Source organism: Hirundo rustica, chromosome 32 (assembly GCF_015227805.2).
Source record: "Hirundo rustica isolate bHirRus1 chromosome 32, bHirRus1.pri.v3, whole genome shotgun sequence".
In the NCBI taxonomy this organism is placed as follows: domain Eukaryota; kingdom Metazoa; phylum Chordata; class Aves; order Passeriformes; family Hirundinidae; genus Hirundo; species Hirundo rustica.
In genome coordinates, this window is record NC_053481.1 from 284,190 (window position 1) to 300,303 (window position 16,114).

Consider the following 16,114-nt stretch of genomic DNA (forward strand, 5'->3'; position numbering starts at 1 on the left):
AGAGTGAAGGGGGGGAAAGAAGAAAAACGTGCTTTGTTTGTAGAAATTGCACTCACTCCTCTGCAATCTGCTCCTGGACTGTGTTGTCTGCAGACAGACACTGAGAGAGAGCTTTCCTTTGCATTTTAGTTAGTTTTTAGCTAGCTGAGGCATGGAATTTCCCTGGACTGCTTTCTCTTCTTTCTCTTGGAACTGCTTCAACCTGTTCTGGACAGAAGACCCAGAAAAACACCCCAAGCTCACGTCTGCGGACCACTGGGGAGCAGGATGGCATTTCCCAGTGCCTGAGGGACTGATGAGAGACTGGGCAAGCTGAGTTACAACCCACGGCAAAGACTTTCTCAATTTTGCCATCTCTCTTCAGAACAATGAGAGGTTCTGTTGTTCGATATTGTTCATTGTTTTTGTGCTTTTGGGTTCTTTGCTTGTTGAATTAAGTCTTTTCCACTTTTCTGAGAGGAAATTTTTTTCTGGACCAGTTGGGGGTAGGGGGGCTGCTTGGGTTTGCTTTGCAGAGGGACTGCATTTGGAGGTTTACTCCCAAATTTTGCCTCAACCAGGACACCGGTCCCTGTTGCCATTCCTGGCCCCGGTTCATATTCCCCATTCCATTCCCGATCCCTGTCCCCATTCCCGGTCCTTTTCTGCATTCCTGGTGCCATTCCCAGGCCCTGTACCCATTCCAGTTCCCTATACTGTATTCCTGGTGACATTCCCAGTCCCTGTCCCATTCCCGGTGCCATACCCCAGAGTCACCTCTCACATGGGGCCCTGAGGGCTCCACAGCTCGGGCTGGCGGTGGCACACGAACCGTTCAGCCCCGCTGCTGTCCTTGGCCAGCTGCAGAGAGCACAAGGCTTTGGCCATTCCTCAGAGGCCCCCAGCTGGCCAGAGCAGCCCCTCCTGCCAGCACCCGCTGTGCCTCAGAGCCCTCCCTCATGCTGGGGACATGGAGCGGACATGGGCCTGCAGGAGGCTCCTGTTCTTGAGACAGGAGCAAGGCTGCAGCTGCGGCCTTTGGGCCCTGGGCCGCAGCAGCCCAGGGGAGGCCCAGCTGCAGAGCTCGCAGCCCCGGATGGGTTTCACTGGAACGCATTGGAACACTAATCCCCATCCCATACTCTCTCTGCGGTCGCTATTTCCATATTCCCTGTCCCGTTCCCATATTCCCACCATGGGTCACATCCTCGTCCCTAATCCCGGTCCTTGTCTCCATTCCCGGTCACATTCCTGGTCCCTGTCCCCATTCCCATTCCCCGTCTCGTACCCTATTCCCTGTTCCTGGTCCCTGTCCCCGGTCCCGGTCCCTGTCCTCTCTCACCGGACACCGCCGCCATCTCTCCGGTCCTCACGTTAACAGGAAAACCCCGCGCTGCTCCCGCCCACCAATCACAGCGCGCGATCGCTCCCGTATTTGCATAACCACGCCCTTGTGATTGGCCCCGCCCAGCGCCGGCTGCAGCCGCCTCCGGGCGCTGTTTGCTCCCAGTTCCCTTCCAGTGTTCCCAGTAAGAGCGATACTGGGAGGGAAAGCGCTCCCAGTTCCTTCCCGCTGCTCTCAGGATCGCTCCCGGTGCTCCCAGAGTCGCTCACAGTGCTCCCGGGATCGCTCCCAGCGCCGCGCGGGGCAGGGCCGCTTTGGAACCCCACTGGGGACAGAGCGCGGCTGCTTTTGGGTGTCGGCACCGCCCGGGCCGGGCGCTGAGGAGGAGCGGGAGGAAGAGGAGAGACAAAGGAGGAGGAAAAGCGGGGGAAGTTTCCCTCCCGGAACCCGCAGGTGAGCGGGGAGGGGGAGCTCGCAACAAATTCATCGGGGGGTATCCGCGAGGGGTTTTTGAGGGCAGGGGATGTTTGGATCTTGCAGGAACCCAAAGGCGAGCCGGAAATGGCCCTGGTGGGATCTTGGGGGGCCCGCGTGGCGATCACCCGGTACCGGCGGGCAGAGGAGCGACATGGGGTTTGGGGATCCCTGGGGGCGCCGCGGGGGAACGCGGGAGCCCCGGAACGGGGAGAGCGCAGAGGAGCGATCCCGGCAGCCTGGAGGGGTGGAGGAGCCTGGAGATGAGCGGGGTCCAGGCCCCCCGAGGCTGAAAGGGGCGCTGACTTCTGCACCTGTACTTGGGCAGCGGCACCGTCAAACCCAACGCGCTCAGCCCTTGTTTTCCTCCCAACACCAGGACTTCCCATTCCCAAACTCTGGCCCGATGGAGGAGGATGACGCAAGGAAGATGGTCCGGGAGCCCCAGGCAGGTGAGGAGGAAGTCAGTGCCCCTTTGCCCCTCTCTCCTGCTCCATCTCCCAACCCACCCTGGCCTCTGGCTGCAGGGCAACCCTACTGCTGACACTGTCCTGCTCAGGGTGCATTGAGGTGATGTCCTTCCCCTTCCCTGTGTCATGGAGACAAATCCCATCCTGTCCTTGTCCTTCCTCCCCCAGACAAGGAGCTGAAGATGGAGACCAGGGAGGACAAGTTCCCACGCCAGGACCTTGTGGAAGAGGCCGTTTTGAGCGGCTCCAGGGTGCAGAAATCCAGCTGGGAGGAAAAGCCCCAGAGATCCTGCAGGAGGAGTGGCTGCAAACGCAGATCACAGGGATCTGAGGAGGAAAGATCCACCCTGGGCTGGGGAGGCAGTCAGAGATGCAGCCAGAGCTTGGAGTTGGAGGTTCATGAGCAGCTTCACAATGGGAAGAAACCCCACAAGTGCTCGAAATGTGAGAAAAACTTCTTGACAAGCTCTGACCTGATCAAACACCAGAGGAGCCACACCTGGGAGAGGCCCTACAAGTGTGATAATTGCAGGAAAAGGTTTCCCACCAGCTCCCGCCTCCTTGAGCACCAGCGGATTCACACAGATGAGAGGCCCTTCTGCTGCCCTGACTGTGGGATGGGCTTTAAGCAAAACTCCCACCTCGTCAACCACCGGCGCATCCACACCGGGGATAGGCCCTACAAGTGTCCCAAATGTGGGAAGAGCTTCAGCCGGATCTCCATCCTGATTCTCCACCAGAGGAGCCACACCGGTGAACGGCCCTATGAATGTGGGGAGTGTGGTAAGAGCTTTAGCCAGAAATCCAACCTCATTGCCCACCAGAGGAGCCACACTGGGGAGAGGCCCTACGAGTGTGATAAATGCAGGAAGAGGTTTCTGACCAGCTCCAGTCTCCTCAAGCACCAGCGGATTCACACGGATGAGAGGCCCTTCCGTTGCCCCAACTGCGGGATGGGCTTCAAGCACAACTACACCCTCGTCACCCACCAGCGCATCCACACCGGGGAGAAGCCCTACAAGTGTCCCAAGTGTGGAAAGAGCTTCAAATCGAGCTCTGAGTTGATCAAACACCAGAGGAGCCACACTGGGGAGAGGCCCTACGAGTGTGGGCAGTGTGGGAAGAGCTTCAGCAGGAGCTCTGACATGGTTATCCACCAGATGATCCACACTGGGGAGAGGCCCTATGAGTGTGACCAATGCAGGAAGAGGTTTCAGACCAGCTCCAATCTCCTCAAGCACCTGAGGATTCACACAGATGAAAGGCCCTTCCGCTGCCCCGACTGCGGACTGGGCTTCAAGCACAACTGCACGCTCATCAACCACCGGCGCATCCACACTGGGGAGATGCCCTACGAATGTGACCAATGTAGGAAGAGGTTTCAGACCAGCTCCAATCTCCTCAAGCACAAGCGGATTCACACGGATGAGAGGCCCTTCCGCTGCCTTGACTGCGGGAAGGGCTTCAAGCAAAATTCCCACCTTGTCAGCCACCAGCGCATCCACACTGGGGAGAGGCCCCACAAGTGTCCTGAGTGTGAGAAGAGCTTCTCCAGGAGCTCTCACTTGACAAGACACCAACAGAGCCACCACTGAGGGAAGCCTTGCGAGTGCCCTGAGTGGAGAAAGAGCTTTGTGTGCTGCTCCAGCTCCATCACCCTTGGGAGAATCCACACTGGATGATCCCCCAAGTGATCCCCAGTGGACAGAGCAGTGGTGATCCATGGTGCTGGTGATCTGTGTGGGGAAGGCACCTGGCTGGAGGGCTCCACATCCTCCTGGCTCCCCATGGCCTGGATTTTCTTTTCATATCTCTTTGTCCTTCCAAAACACCCAAAACTGGGGTAAAAATAATGATTTTGAATGAAGATGTGGATGGGGACATGGGGGATGCTGACTGCAAGGCAGTTGAGGGTTCTTGGCAGGGACATGGGGGTTGCTCAGGGATTTGGGCACCCGAGGCTGACTGGCTCCAGCTGCACTGGGAGACGCTGGCAGAGGTTTTGCGGCAGCTGATCAAGGACCCCCTGCCCTGGAACTGTCCCTATGTGCCCCTGTCCCAGTTCCCACTGTCCCCTGTCCAGGAACCCCCTCTCCCAGCTGTCACTCCCCTTGCTCCCTGCCCACTCCTGTGTCACCCCACTCCTGGTCCCATCCTGCTCCCATTCCAGTCTGGATCCCATTTCTGGTCTCATTCCCTGTATTCTCTGGTTGCTGTTCCCATGTTTCTTGTCTCTCATTCCCTGCCCTGTTCCCATTCTTGTATTCCTGGTCCTGCTGTAGGTCCTGCATTTCCATTTCTATATTCCCTGTCCCATTCCCCTATTCCCAGTACCATTCCTGTATTCCTGTTTCCAGTCCTGGTCCTATCCTCCCAATGCCCATCCCATATTTTCTCTCAAGTTCCTGTTTCCATGTTCTCTGTCCTGTTTCCATAGTCCTATTCCGAATCCCATTCCAGGTCCCATATTCCTGTATTTCCGTATTCCCAGGAATAATCCCGAATTTCCGGTCCCATTCCTGGTCCACGTCTCCATTCCCATTCCCTGTCCCGTATTCCCAGTCCCAGTCTGGTACTCCTGGGCCCAGTCTTCTTCCCTGTCCCCATTCCATGTATCATTACAAGTCCCTGTCTCGTATTTACAGTCCCATTCCTGGGTCCTGTTCATATTCCCCATCCCATTCCTGGACCCCATCCTCATTCTCAATCCCTGTCCTCATTCCGGTCCCTGTCCCCATTTCCTGTGCCTGTCCCCATCCCTGTCAACATTCCCGGTCCCTCTCTCAACTCCTATTCCCAGTCCGGCATTCCTGCTCCAATTCTTGGTCCCTGTCTGCATTCCCAGTATTATCCCCAGTCCCTGTCTTATATTTCCAGTCCCATTCCTGGTCCCTGTCACCATTCCCGGTCCCTGTGCCATTCCCGGTGCCATTCCCCAGGGCTGCCTCTCACATGGGGCCCTGAGGGCTCCACAGCTCGGGCTGGCGGTGGCACACGAACCGTTCAGCCCCGCTGCTGTCCTTGGCCAGCTGCAGAGAGCACAAGGCTTTGGCCATTCCTCAGAGGCCCCCAGCCTCTAATCCCCATCCCGTATTCTCTCTTCGGCCGCTGTTTCCATATTCTCTGTCCCGTTCCCATATTCCCATAGCCGGTCCCATTCCCGGCCTCTGTCCCCATTCCCGCTCCCCGTCCCCTCTCACCGGGCACCGCCACCATCGCTCCGGCCCTCACGTTAACAGGGAAACCCCGCGCTGCTCCCGCCCACCAATCACAGCGCGCGATCGCTCCTGTATTTGTATAACCACGCCCTCTGGATTGGTGCCGCCCCTCCCCGCCTGCAGCCGCCTCCGGGCGCTGTTTGCTCCCAGTTCCCTCCCAGTGCTCCCAGTAAGAGCGATACTGGGAGGGAAAGCGCTCCCAATTCCTTCCCGCTGCTCTCAGGACCGCTCCCGGCGATCTCAGGTTCGCTCCCAGTATCGCTCCCAGTGCCGCACGAGGCTGAACGGATTCAGCTACACCCCCAGGGCAGAGCGCGGCTGCTTTCGGGTGTCGGCACGGCCCCGGCCGTGCTGGGAGCAGAGGAGGAGCGGGAGGCAGAGGACAGAGAGAGAAGGAGGAAAGAGAAGATGAGCAGGATGAGGGGGAAGAGGACGAGCAAGAACAGGACAGAGAGAGGAGGAGGAGGAGGAGCGGGAGGAAGAGAAGCAGCAGCAGCAGGAACGGCACGCGGTTCCCCCGCCCGCCCGCTCAGGCAGCATCGCCTCCCCCGGAACTCGCAGGTGAGCGGGGAGGGGGGCCTCGCCCCAAATCCAAAGGGAGGATCTCCGGGAGGGGTTTTTTTGCGGGGCAGGGGATCTTGCAGGACCGCAAAGCCGAGCTGGAGATGACCCTGGAGATATCTTGGAGGGGTCCCACGTGGCGATCGCCCGGTATCGGAGGGCAGAGGGGCCATATCGGGGTTGGGGATCCCAGGAGAGCCGGGGAAGGAAACGCGGGAACACCGGAGCGGAGAAAAGAGAGAGGGGTGATCCCGGAGCCCGGGGACCCCTGGCACCCTGGAGGGATGTGGGAGCCTGGAGATGAGCGGCGTCCGGGCCCCCCGAGACTGAAAGGGGCGCTGACTTCTGCAGCTGCACTGGGGCAGCGAGACCATCAAACGCAACGCACTCAGCCTGTGTTTTTCCCCCCCAAACCAGGATTTTCCATTCCCAGACTCTGGCCCGGTGGAGGAGGAAGCCCTGAGGAAGAGGGCCCAAGAGCCCCAGGCAGGTGAGGAGGAAGTCAGTTTGCCCCTCTCTCCTGCTCCATCTCTCAGCCCACCATGGCCCCCGGCTGCAGGACAACCCTGCTGCCAACGCTGCCCTTCCAGGGCTGCACTGGGGCGATGTCCTTCCCCTTTTCTCTGGCATGGAGGCAAATCCCATACTCTCCTTGTCTTTCCTCCCCCAGACAAAGAGCTGATGATGGAGACCAGGGAGGACAAATCCCTGTGGCAGAACCTCGAGGAAAAGGCCGTTTTGAGCGGCTCCACACCACAGGAATCCAACAGAGAGGAAAAGCCCCAGAGATACCAAACGAGGGGCTGCAAACGCAGATCACAGGGATCTGAGGAGGAAAGACCCACCCTTGGCAGGGGAGGTGGCCAGAGATGTGGCCAGAGCACGGAGCTGGGCATCTCTGAGCAGCTTCATGATGGGGAGAAGCCTCACAAGTGCTTGAAGTGTGGGAAGAATTTCAGCAAGAGATACTTCCTGATCTGTCACTTGAGAATCCACACGGGGGAACGGCCCTACAAGTGTGGGGAATGTGGGAAGAGCTTCAGGCAGAGCTCTTACCTAATCAAACACCAGAGGATCCACACTGGGGAGAGGCCATACGAGTGTGGGGAGTGTGGGAAGAGATTCAGCCAGAGCTCTGATCTGATCATCCACCAGAGGATCCACACTGGGGAGAGGCCCTACAAGTGTGATCAGTGCAGGAAGAGGTTTCCGACCTGCTCCCGCCTCCTCCTGCACCAGCGGATTCACACAGATGAGAGGCCCTTCTGCTGCCCGGACTGCAGGATCCGCTTCAGGCAAAAGACTCACCTCATCAGCCACCAGCGTATCCACACTGGGGAGAGGCCCCACAAGTGTCCCGAGTGTGGGAAGAGCTTCAGGCATAGTTCCAACCTGATTGCCCACCAGAGGATCCACACAGGGGAACGGCCCCACAAGTGTAGGGAGTGTGGAAAGAGCTTCATCCAGAGCTCTGACCTTATCAAACACCAGAGGAGCCACACTGGGGAACTGCCCTATGAGTGTGGAGAGTGTAGGAAGAGCTTCAGATTGCGCTCCCGCCTGACTGTCCACCAGAGGAGCCACACTGGGGAGAATCCCTACAAGTGTGATCAATGCAGGAAGACATTTCCAACCAGCTCCTATCTCCTTAAGCACCAGCGGATTCACACAGAGGACAGGCCCTTCCGCTGCCCTGATTGCAAGAAGGGCTTCAAGCGAAACTCTGCCCTCGTCAGTCACCGACGCATCCACACTGGGGAGAGGCCCTACGAGTGTCCCGAGTGTGGGAAGAGCTTCAGCCATAGTTCCACCCTGACTATCCACCAGAGGAGACACACAGGTGAACGGCCCTACAAGTGTTCCGAGTGTGGGAAGAGCTTCTCACAGAGCTCAATCCTGATCATCCACCAGCGGATTCACACTGGAGAGAGGCCCTATGAGTGTCCCAAGTGTGGGAAGAGCTTCTCGAGCAGCTCAGCCTTGACCCAACACCAACGGAGGCACCTATGAGGGAAGCCCTGTCAGTGCCCTGAGTGCGGGAAGAGCTTCATGTTCTGTTCCAACTCCATCCACCATAGCAGGAACTGCACTGCATGATCCCCAGTGAACCCCAGTGGTCAGAGCCCTGGTGATCTGTGGTGCTGGTGATCCGTGTTGGGAAGACACCTGGCTGGGGGCTCCACATCCTCCTGGCTCCCTGTGGCCTGGATATTGTTTTCCTTTCTCTTTGTCCTTTCAAAACACCCTAAAACATGGTAGAAATAAAGATGTTGAACTAAGATGTGGACAACAACATGGGGGGATCTTCCAGGGGATGTGGGGGATGCTGTGTGCAAGGGAGTTGAGGGTTCCTGGCAGGGACTTGGGGATTGCTCAGGGCTTTGGTCTCCCCAGGCCGGATGGTTCTGGCTGTGCTGGGAGACCCTGGCAGAGGTTCTGGGGCAGCTGATCCAGAACCCCCTGCACTGGAACTGTCCTCATTTTCCCCTGTCTTGGTTCCCAATGTTCCCTGTCCAGGGTTCCCTTCTCCCTGCTGTCATTTCCCTTCCCCCTACTCCTTTCTGTGTCACCCCTTTCCTGGTTCCATCCTACTCCCATTGTACTTTGGATGCCATTCCCAGTCCCATTCCCTGTCCCGTATTCTCTGGATGCCATTCCCATATTCCCAGTACCATATACGTGTTCTGTTCCCATTCTTGTATTCCTGGTCCCCCTGCTAGTCACACATTTCCATTTCTGTCCTGTTCCCATATTCCCAGACCCATTACTGTATTCCCATTTCTGATCCCGTTCTCATCTTTTAAATCCCTATCCCATGTTCTCTCTCCGGTTGTGGTTTCCATTATCCCAGTCCCATTCCTGGTCCCTGTCCCATATTCCCAGACTCATTCCCGGTCCCTGTCCCCATTCCCGGTCCCTGTCCCCTCTCACCGGACACTGCTGCCATCGCTCCAGTGACCCCCAGCCCTCACCTGATCAGGGAAACACCGTGCTGGTCCCACCCACCAATCAGCGTCCAACTGCTCCTGTATTTCCATAACCACGCTCTTTGGTTTGGCCCCACCCAGCACCGGCTGGATCCAGTTCTGGGCACTGTTTGCTCCCAGTTCCCTTCCAGTGTTCCCAGTAAGAGTGATACTGGGAGGGAAAGCGCTCCCAGTTCCTTCCCGCTGCTCTCAGGCTCGCTCTCCGTGTTCCCAGGATCACTCTTGGTGCTGTGCAGGGCGGGGCCGCTTTGGAACCCACTCAGGGCAGAGCGCGGCTGCTTTTGGGTGTCGGCAACACCAGGGCCGGGTGGGGAGTGGAAGAGTAGCAGGAGTGGGAGGAAGAGGAGTGACAGAGGAGGAAGACAAGGAAAGGCAGGAGCGGTAGGAAGAGGAGGAGCAGGAACAGAGGGACAGAGGAAAGGGAAGAGGAGGAGTGGGAGGAAGAGGAGGAGGAGCAGTACCAGGACCACAAAGTTCTCCCGCCCGCCTGCTCAGGCCGCAGCTCCCCAGCTCCGGCAGCATTGCTGGCCCCAAACCCACAGCTGAGCAGGGAGGGAGACTTCTCTCCAAATCCATCGGGGAGTCTCGGGGAGGGGATTTTTGAGGGACAAGGGATGTTTGGATCCTGCAGGACCTCAAAACCGAGCCGGAAATGGCCCTGGAGAGATCTTGGGTGGTCCCACGTGGCGATCAGCTGGTACTGGCAGGCAGAGAATGGAGATGAGCGGGCTCCGGGCCTCCAGAGCCTGAAAGGGGTGTTGACTTCTGCAACTGCATTTGGGAAACGGGACCATCAAACCCAATGTGATCCGTCCTTGTTTTCCCTCACAAACCAGGGTTTTCTATTCTCAAACTTTGGCCCAATGGAGGAGGAGGAGGCTGGGAGGAAGAGGAACATGCTCCAGGACCCCCAGGCAGGTGAGGAGGAAGTCAGTGCCCCTTTGCCCCTCTCTCCTGCTCCACCTCTTAGCCCAGCATGGCCCCTGGCTGCAGGACAACCCTACTGCCAATGCTGCCCTTCCAGGGACGCACTGGGGGATGTCCTTCCCCTTGTCTTTGGCACAGAGGCAAATCCCCATCCTCTCCTTGTCCTTCCTCTCCCAGACAAGGAGCTGAGCACGGAGACCAGGGAGGAGAAATCCCCACTGCAGATCCTCGTGGAAGAGGCCATTTTGAGCGACTCCATGGCGCAGGAATCCAACAGGGAGGAAACGCCCTGGAGATCCCACATGAGGAGGGGCTGCAAATGCAGATCATGGGATCCATGGAGGAAAGATCCACCCTGGGCCGGGGAGGCAGCCAGAGCTCGGAGCTGCGGGTCCCTGAGCAGCTTCACAATGGGGGGAAGCCCCACAAGTGCTTGAAATGTGGGAAGAGCCTCAGGTGGAGATACCACCTGATCCGCCACTGGAGAATCCACATGGGGAAACAGCTCTATGACTGTGGGGAGTGTGGGAAGAGTTTCAGCTGGAGCTCTGAACTGATCAAGCACCAGAGGAGCCAGCTGGGGAGAGGCCCTACGAGTGTCCTGAGTGTGAGAAGAGCTTCTCACAGAGCTCTAATCTGACCAGACACCAACATAGGCACCACTAAGGGAAGCCCTGAGAGTGCCCCAAGTGTGGGCAGAGCTTTGTGCGTTGCTTCAGCTCCATCTCCCATGGGAGGATACATGCATGGATGATCCCCACTGACCCCTGGTAGGCAAAGCCCCGGTGATCCGTGTTGGGAAGACACCTGGCTGGAGACTCTACATCCTCCTAGCTCCCTGTGGGCACCTGGACACATCCACAGACCAACATCAGAAATCCATTGTGGAGAGCGGATTTGTCGACTTCTGACTCCAGAAAGATCTCACTTTTTGCATCTTCTGGTGACATCAAGCAACACTGCATGGCCTTGGAGGTCTTCTCCCACATAAATCCAGTTTCAATTCTCTCAGGCCAATGGGCATCTTCCACAGCAAACGGGGACAGACTGGGTCAAAATCCACAATTGTGGAGACAGTGGAGTGGAAACCCCTCCAAAAAAGGTTCTTCCCAGCCACCCAAGCACATGGATGCTCTGCTGGCAGGGACACATAAATCCTTTTGTTTTGGCCTTGAAATGAAAAGGTTTCTGTTCGTCTCTGAATGCCCTGAAAGTGGGGTAAAAATAAAGACATTGAACTAAGGCAAGGATGGGGACATGTGGGGAACAATGACATGAGTGGCACCATTGGGGAACATAGACTTGGGTGGGGATGTCAGGGACATGGATGGGCTCATGTGGGGACATGGATAGGGACATGAACTGGGACAGCATCAATGCCACCACCTGTGCCACCACAGTGCCACCAGCACCTTCATCTCAGCCACGGCAAAGCACTGCCTGATGCAGTTCTTGTCACCACATCCCCACTGTCACCACTGTGGTGTCCCAGTGAAATGTCACCCCCCACCAGGGTGGGATGGGGACCTTGTTCATCTGGTGAGAAGTGGCCCAGAAGTGAGTGTCAGCCACCAGGATGTCCCTGGGCCACCATGTTCTGGGGGTCCCAAGAGGCCCTGGGGACAGGCTGGGGACAGGGCAATGGTTAGTGTCACTGATTTGGGTCAAGTGGCCCCATGCTGAGTGTCACTGGAGGTGTCCTGGTGGCAGCATCCCAAAAGGTGTGGTGACCTTATCCCCTGAGTGTCCTGGTCATGTCACCTCCTTCCGTATGCCCCCATTCCCCATCGTGGCTCCCTGTCAGATCTTTTCTGTGTCCTTGTCCCCATCTCCCCTATGTGTCCCCATCCCTCCACATATGTCCCTCTCCCTTGCCCCCTTTGGGGCCCATGTCTCTGAGGTTCCCAGGCCATGTCCCTCAAGGTGCCCTTGTGTCCCTTAGGATGTTCCTGTGGCTGGTCCTGACACTGAGCATCTTCACCTGTCCCATCACAGATAGGGACATCCCATGACACCCTGTGACACTCCATGACACTCCATGACACCCTTTATCCTCTGATTTTGTGTCCTTCCCCTGCCCCATTTTTGGGTCCTTCCCCCATGTTTTTGGCCCCTTCTCCTTATTTTCTTCACTTTTCCTCCCTATTTTGAGTCCTTTCCCCCTCTTTTGGGTTCATCCCCCCCCTGTTTTGGATCCTTTCCCTCTTTCCCATCCTTTCCCCCAATTTTAGGTCCCTTCCCCTTGACTTTGGTACATTTTTGGGTGAATCCTCCCCAGTCTCCAACCCTCACTCCCCAGCCCCTGTGTCCCCAGTGTATCCCCCAGCTGTGTCCCTCAACTCTCCCCCTGTGCCACATGGACTTGGTGCTCGCCACCCTGGATGCCTTCAAGTCCCCAGCCTAGGACTGTGGATTTCCTCTTCCAGGAGATCCAGAGCTGGACAGGCTTCCTGGGGACATCGGTGGCCCTGGGGCTTGGGGTGGGTGGCCTGGTGGGATTGGTGGGAGGGGGTTTGGGGTCATCTTGGGACCGACCATGGGTATTGTCCACTCTGCAGTGAGGAACAGCCCCAGCTGGGGAGCCTGGGATGGATGGGGGCAGGAGAGGTTGGTCCAGATGGACATCAGACCTACAGATTCCAGCTGAGCTCTGGTCTGGATAGCCCCTGGCCCTGCAGCCCCCAGCCCAGATGACCACCAGCCTGGACACATCCTGGCCCACCCCACTGGCCCACCAGCCCATCCCAGCAGCCCAACCCCAAATCCCACCAAAATAAACCCAATTGCAGAACATCAGCTCTGGGTGGTCCCTGCAGAGCAAGGGGCAAACAGATGCACGGACTGGGGCTGACTTTGTGGTGATGGGAGGGGTCTTTGGAACCCATACTTGAGACCCTCAAACAAACACCCCCCAAATTGTCACCACAGCATCCTGGGACCCCCAGCTGTCACACTGGGGGGACTCCAGGAGCCACCGCAACCCCGCAGTCCCTTCAAGGGTTGACCCACAGTGTCTCCCTGGGAGGAGGAAGCTGCAGGGCTGGAAATGCTCTTACAGCCACCCTGACACCCACAGCAACAGGGGTGGTGACAGGGGTGTCCCCAAGGTCAACATGTGCCACTCACTGTTCCAGAGGGCGTTTTCCGCTCCCTCCAAGACGCCCAAGGAGCTGTGGGGACCCGAGGGGACACAAGGGAACCAAGTGACCCCTGCAGCGGTACCTGTGTTCCATGGGCAGGAGGAGGGGACCCAAGACAGCGGAGCCACAGCAGAGCTGGGGCCACAGTCTGGGGCAGGTGAGGGGGGTATGGGATTTGGGGCTGATTATATGTCAGAGTGATGACTTTTGGGGTGAGAACAGGGGTTCTGGGGATGATTTGGGGGGTGATGGATTATAGGGTGTTAGGTGGGGGTGATGAAGATGGGTGGGAGTGATGAATTTTGGGGTGATTATGGTGGGTAGGGCTGGTCATGGGTGGCCTTGAAGGGTTATGGGGTGATGGGTTATGTGGTGCTGAGTTTTAGGGTGATTATGATGGGTTGGGTGATAATGGGGATGGTTTGGGTAGTGGTGGGTTATGGGCTGATGAATTTTGGGGTGACTGACCATGATGATGGGGGGATGATTGGTTATGGGGATGGTTTGGGGGCTAATGGGTTATAGGGTGAAGAATTTTAAATTATGAAGATGTTAAAAGTTGTATCATTCCCAACAGGGACACCCACCACATCCACAACCCTGCTCCTCCTTTCAGCAGGGCACAGATGTGCCAACACATGGCAGAGGAGGATGTTCCTGATGCCTCCCCCACAACACCCAACCCATGCCACAGTTACGGGGCAGTTTGGGAGGTATCAGTTTGAAACTGTTTTGAGTGAATGTAGGTCAGTATAGTGAGGGCAGAGGGACAATTTGGGGGGCCTCTTGGGGTGTTGCTCTGTCCCCCCCTTAGCCCAAATTTTCCCCTTTCTCTGGCACTCCTGTGGAGATACTTTAATATTCTGTGGTTTGAGGGGATGGTGCTTGGATCTGGAGCTTGCTCCCCGCACTCCAGGTCTGGTCCCAGTATAGATGTGACTGTATGAAAGGGGCACCCTACCATGGGATATTCCTGGGTCAACTCTAGACACAAAGAGTAGTAAACTGAAGGCCCACACACTGCTGTGGAGGCAATGCCTTCTTTCAGAACATAGAAACCCAAAATGTTTTCATGGGGATCTCTAACTGCAAAGCAGGCAGCTGGTGTCTGCCCAGGAGCCAGGAACTACCCTTGGTGGTTTAGAAAATGGCACTTCCTCCAGTGATTTTCAATGAATAATGGAATATCCTGAACTGCAAGGGATGCACAAGGGTCATCAAGTCCAACTGCTGGCCCTGCACAGGACACCACAACAATCCCAGCCTGGGCCTGAAAGCATTGTCCAAATGCTCCTGGAGCTCTGGCAGCCTTGGGGCTGTGACCATTCCCTTGGGAGCCGCTCAGTTCCTGATCACCCTCTGGGGGAAGAATCTTTTCCTGATCTCCAGCCTGACCCTGCCCTGGCACAACTTCAAGCCATCCCCTCAGGTCTTGTCACTGGTCAGCAGAACTCAGAGATTGGTGCCTGACCCTCCACCACCCCTCAGGAGGAAGCTGGAGACTGTTATGGGGTGTCCTCCAAGTGCCTTGTTAAACTTCATATGGCTGCTGATTGCCCATCTCTCAGATTTGTTAAGTTCTCTCTGCACTAGAGGGAGTCAACAGCTCCTTCCCATTCAGTGTTGTCTGCAAACTCTACTTACTGTTCCTTCAAGTCCTCCATCCAGGTCCTTCATGAGGATGTTGAAGAGCACAGGGCTGACAGTGGAGCAGAACCCACTAGTGACAGGTCGCCAGTCCAGTGTCACCCCAGCCACTGTCACCCGTGCCTGACCTGTGAGCTCACCCATCACCTAACATGTTTGTCCAGCTGGGGGCTGGACATTTTCTCCAGAAGGATGCTGCCAGAGACAGGATCTAAAGCTTTACTGAAATTCAAAAAGACACCATCAGCTGTCTTGATCAACTTGGTGGGTTACAGTGTCCTAAAAGGCCATCAGGTTTGAGAAGCAGGACTTTCCCCTCATGAAGCCACACTGCCTGTGACCAAGGACTGCATTGTTCTCCAGATGATTTTCAATGCCTTCCTGAATAATCTCCTCTATCATTTTACCAGGCATTGAAGTGAATCTGACAGGCCTGTTGTTTCCAGGATCATCCTTGCTGACCTTTTGTAAAACTGTTAGCCAGCATCCAGTCAGGATCTTGACATCTCCAGATTCCCAAAACTGTTCAAAAATCATCCAGAGAGGCCTTGAGATAATATCAGCAGTTCTTTGAGTATTCTTGGAGGAAGAGAATCAACTTGGGTAAGAGGTGAAACTGTGCAGCTTCTTATGTGTCTTGGTTTGAAAAGACAGGTATCTACTAGGGAGAGGCGGGGCCTCTCTAGGAATGGCGAATTTCCAATCCCTTCCCTCCGTGTTGTTATAATTTGGAAGATTAAAAAAAACCTTTTCAGTCAGAGCTATGGGGAAAGGAATAACAGTCCTTTACTAGTAAATATAACAGGACAGACAAACAACAACAGCAATAATAATAATAATAATAATAATAATAATAATAATAATAAAAACAGAACCAAGAAACCCTGAGGGGCTTTGTCTCACAAGTCCCAGGCAGTCTGATCTCTTGGGACCCCGAGAGCACTGAGCCGAAACAGTGGAATCTCCAGGGCTGATGGCTGGAAAGGGTGGGTTGTCCCGGCAGGCAGGGGGGTGTCCCAGCAGGCAAAGTGAGCAGTGCTGAAGAAGCCGCGGCGGCTGGACCCAGGCTGACCCAAATCCAGCAGGGCAGACGAAAAACTCCGAATTCCTGGGTGCTCCATCTGATGCTAGAATTCTCAGGACCGAACGCCTCCATTAACAGTGGAATCCACGCAGCTGGTCGTCGCCCGACCGTCCTCCCCAGAAAACCGAGAGCCGAGAGACTTCCACCCTCAGCTCTCTGGGAGCCTTTTCCTCCCCCACTAAACTAAGTGATCCGCTTCTTTTGTATGGGTCAAGCACCCTTTAAGCATCAGTATTTAGTCTCCTAGCAACTTATGGGGGAGAAAAATTCCACAGGAAAACT

At 56.3% G+C, this 16,114-nt stretch overlaps 1 pseudogene; it reads left to right on the forward strand.

Annotated features, from left to right (window-relative positions):
* The first annotated feature begins 1,498 nt into the window (after positions 1 to 1,498).
* On the forward strand, positions 1,499 to 8,326 carry LOC120764599 (zinc finger protein 850-like; annotated as a pseudogene).
* The last annotated feature ends 7,788 nt before the right edge of the window (positions 8,327 to 16,114 follow it).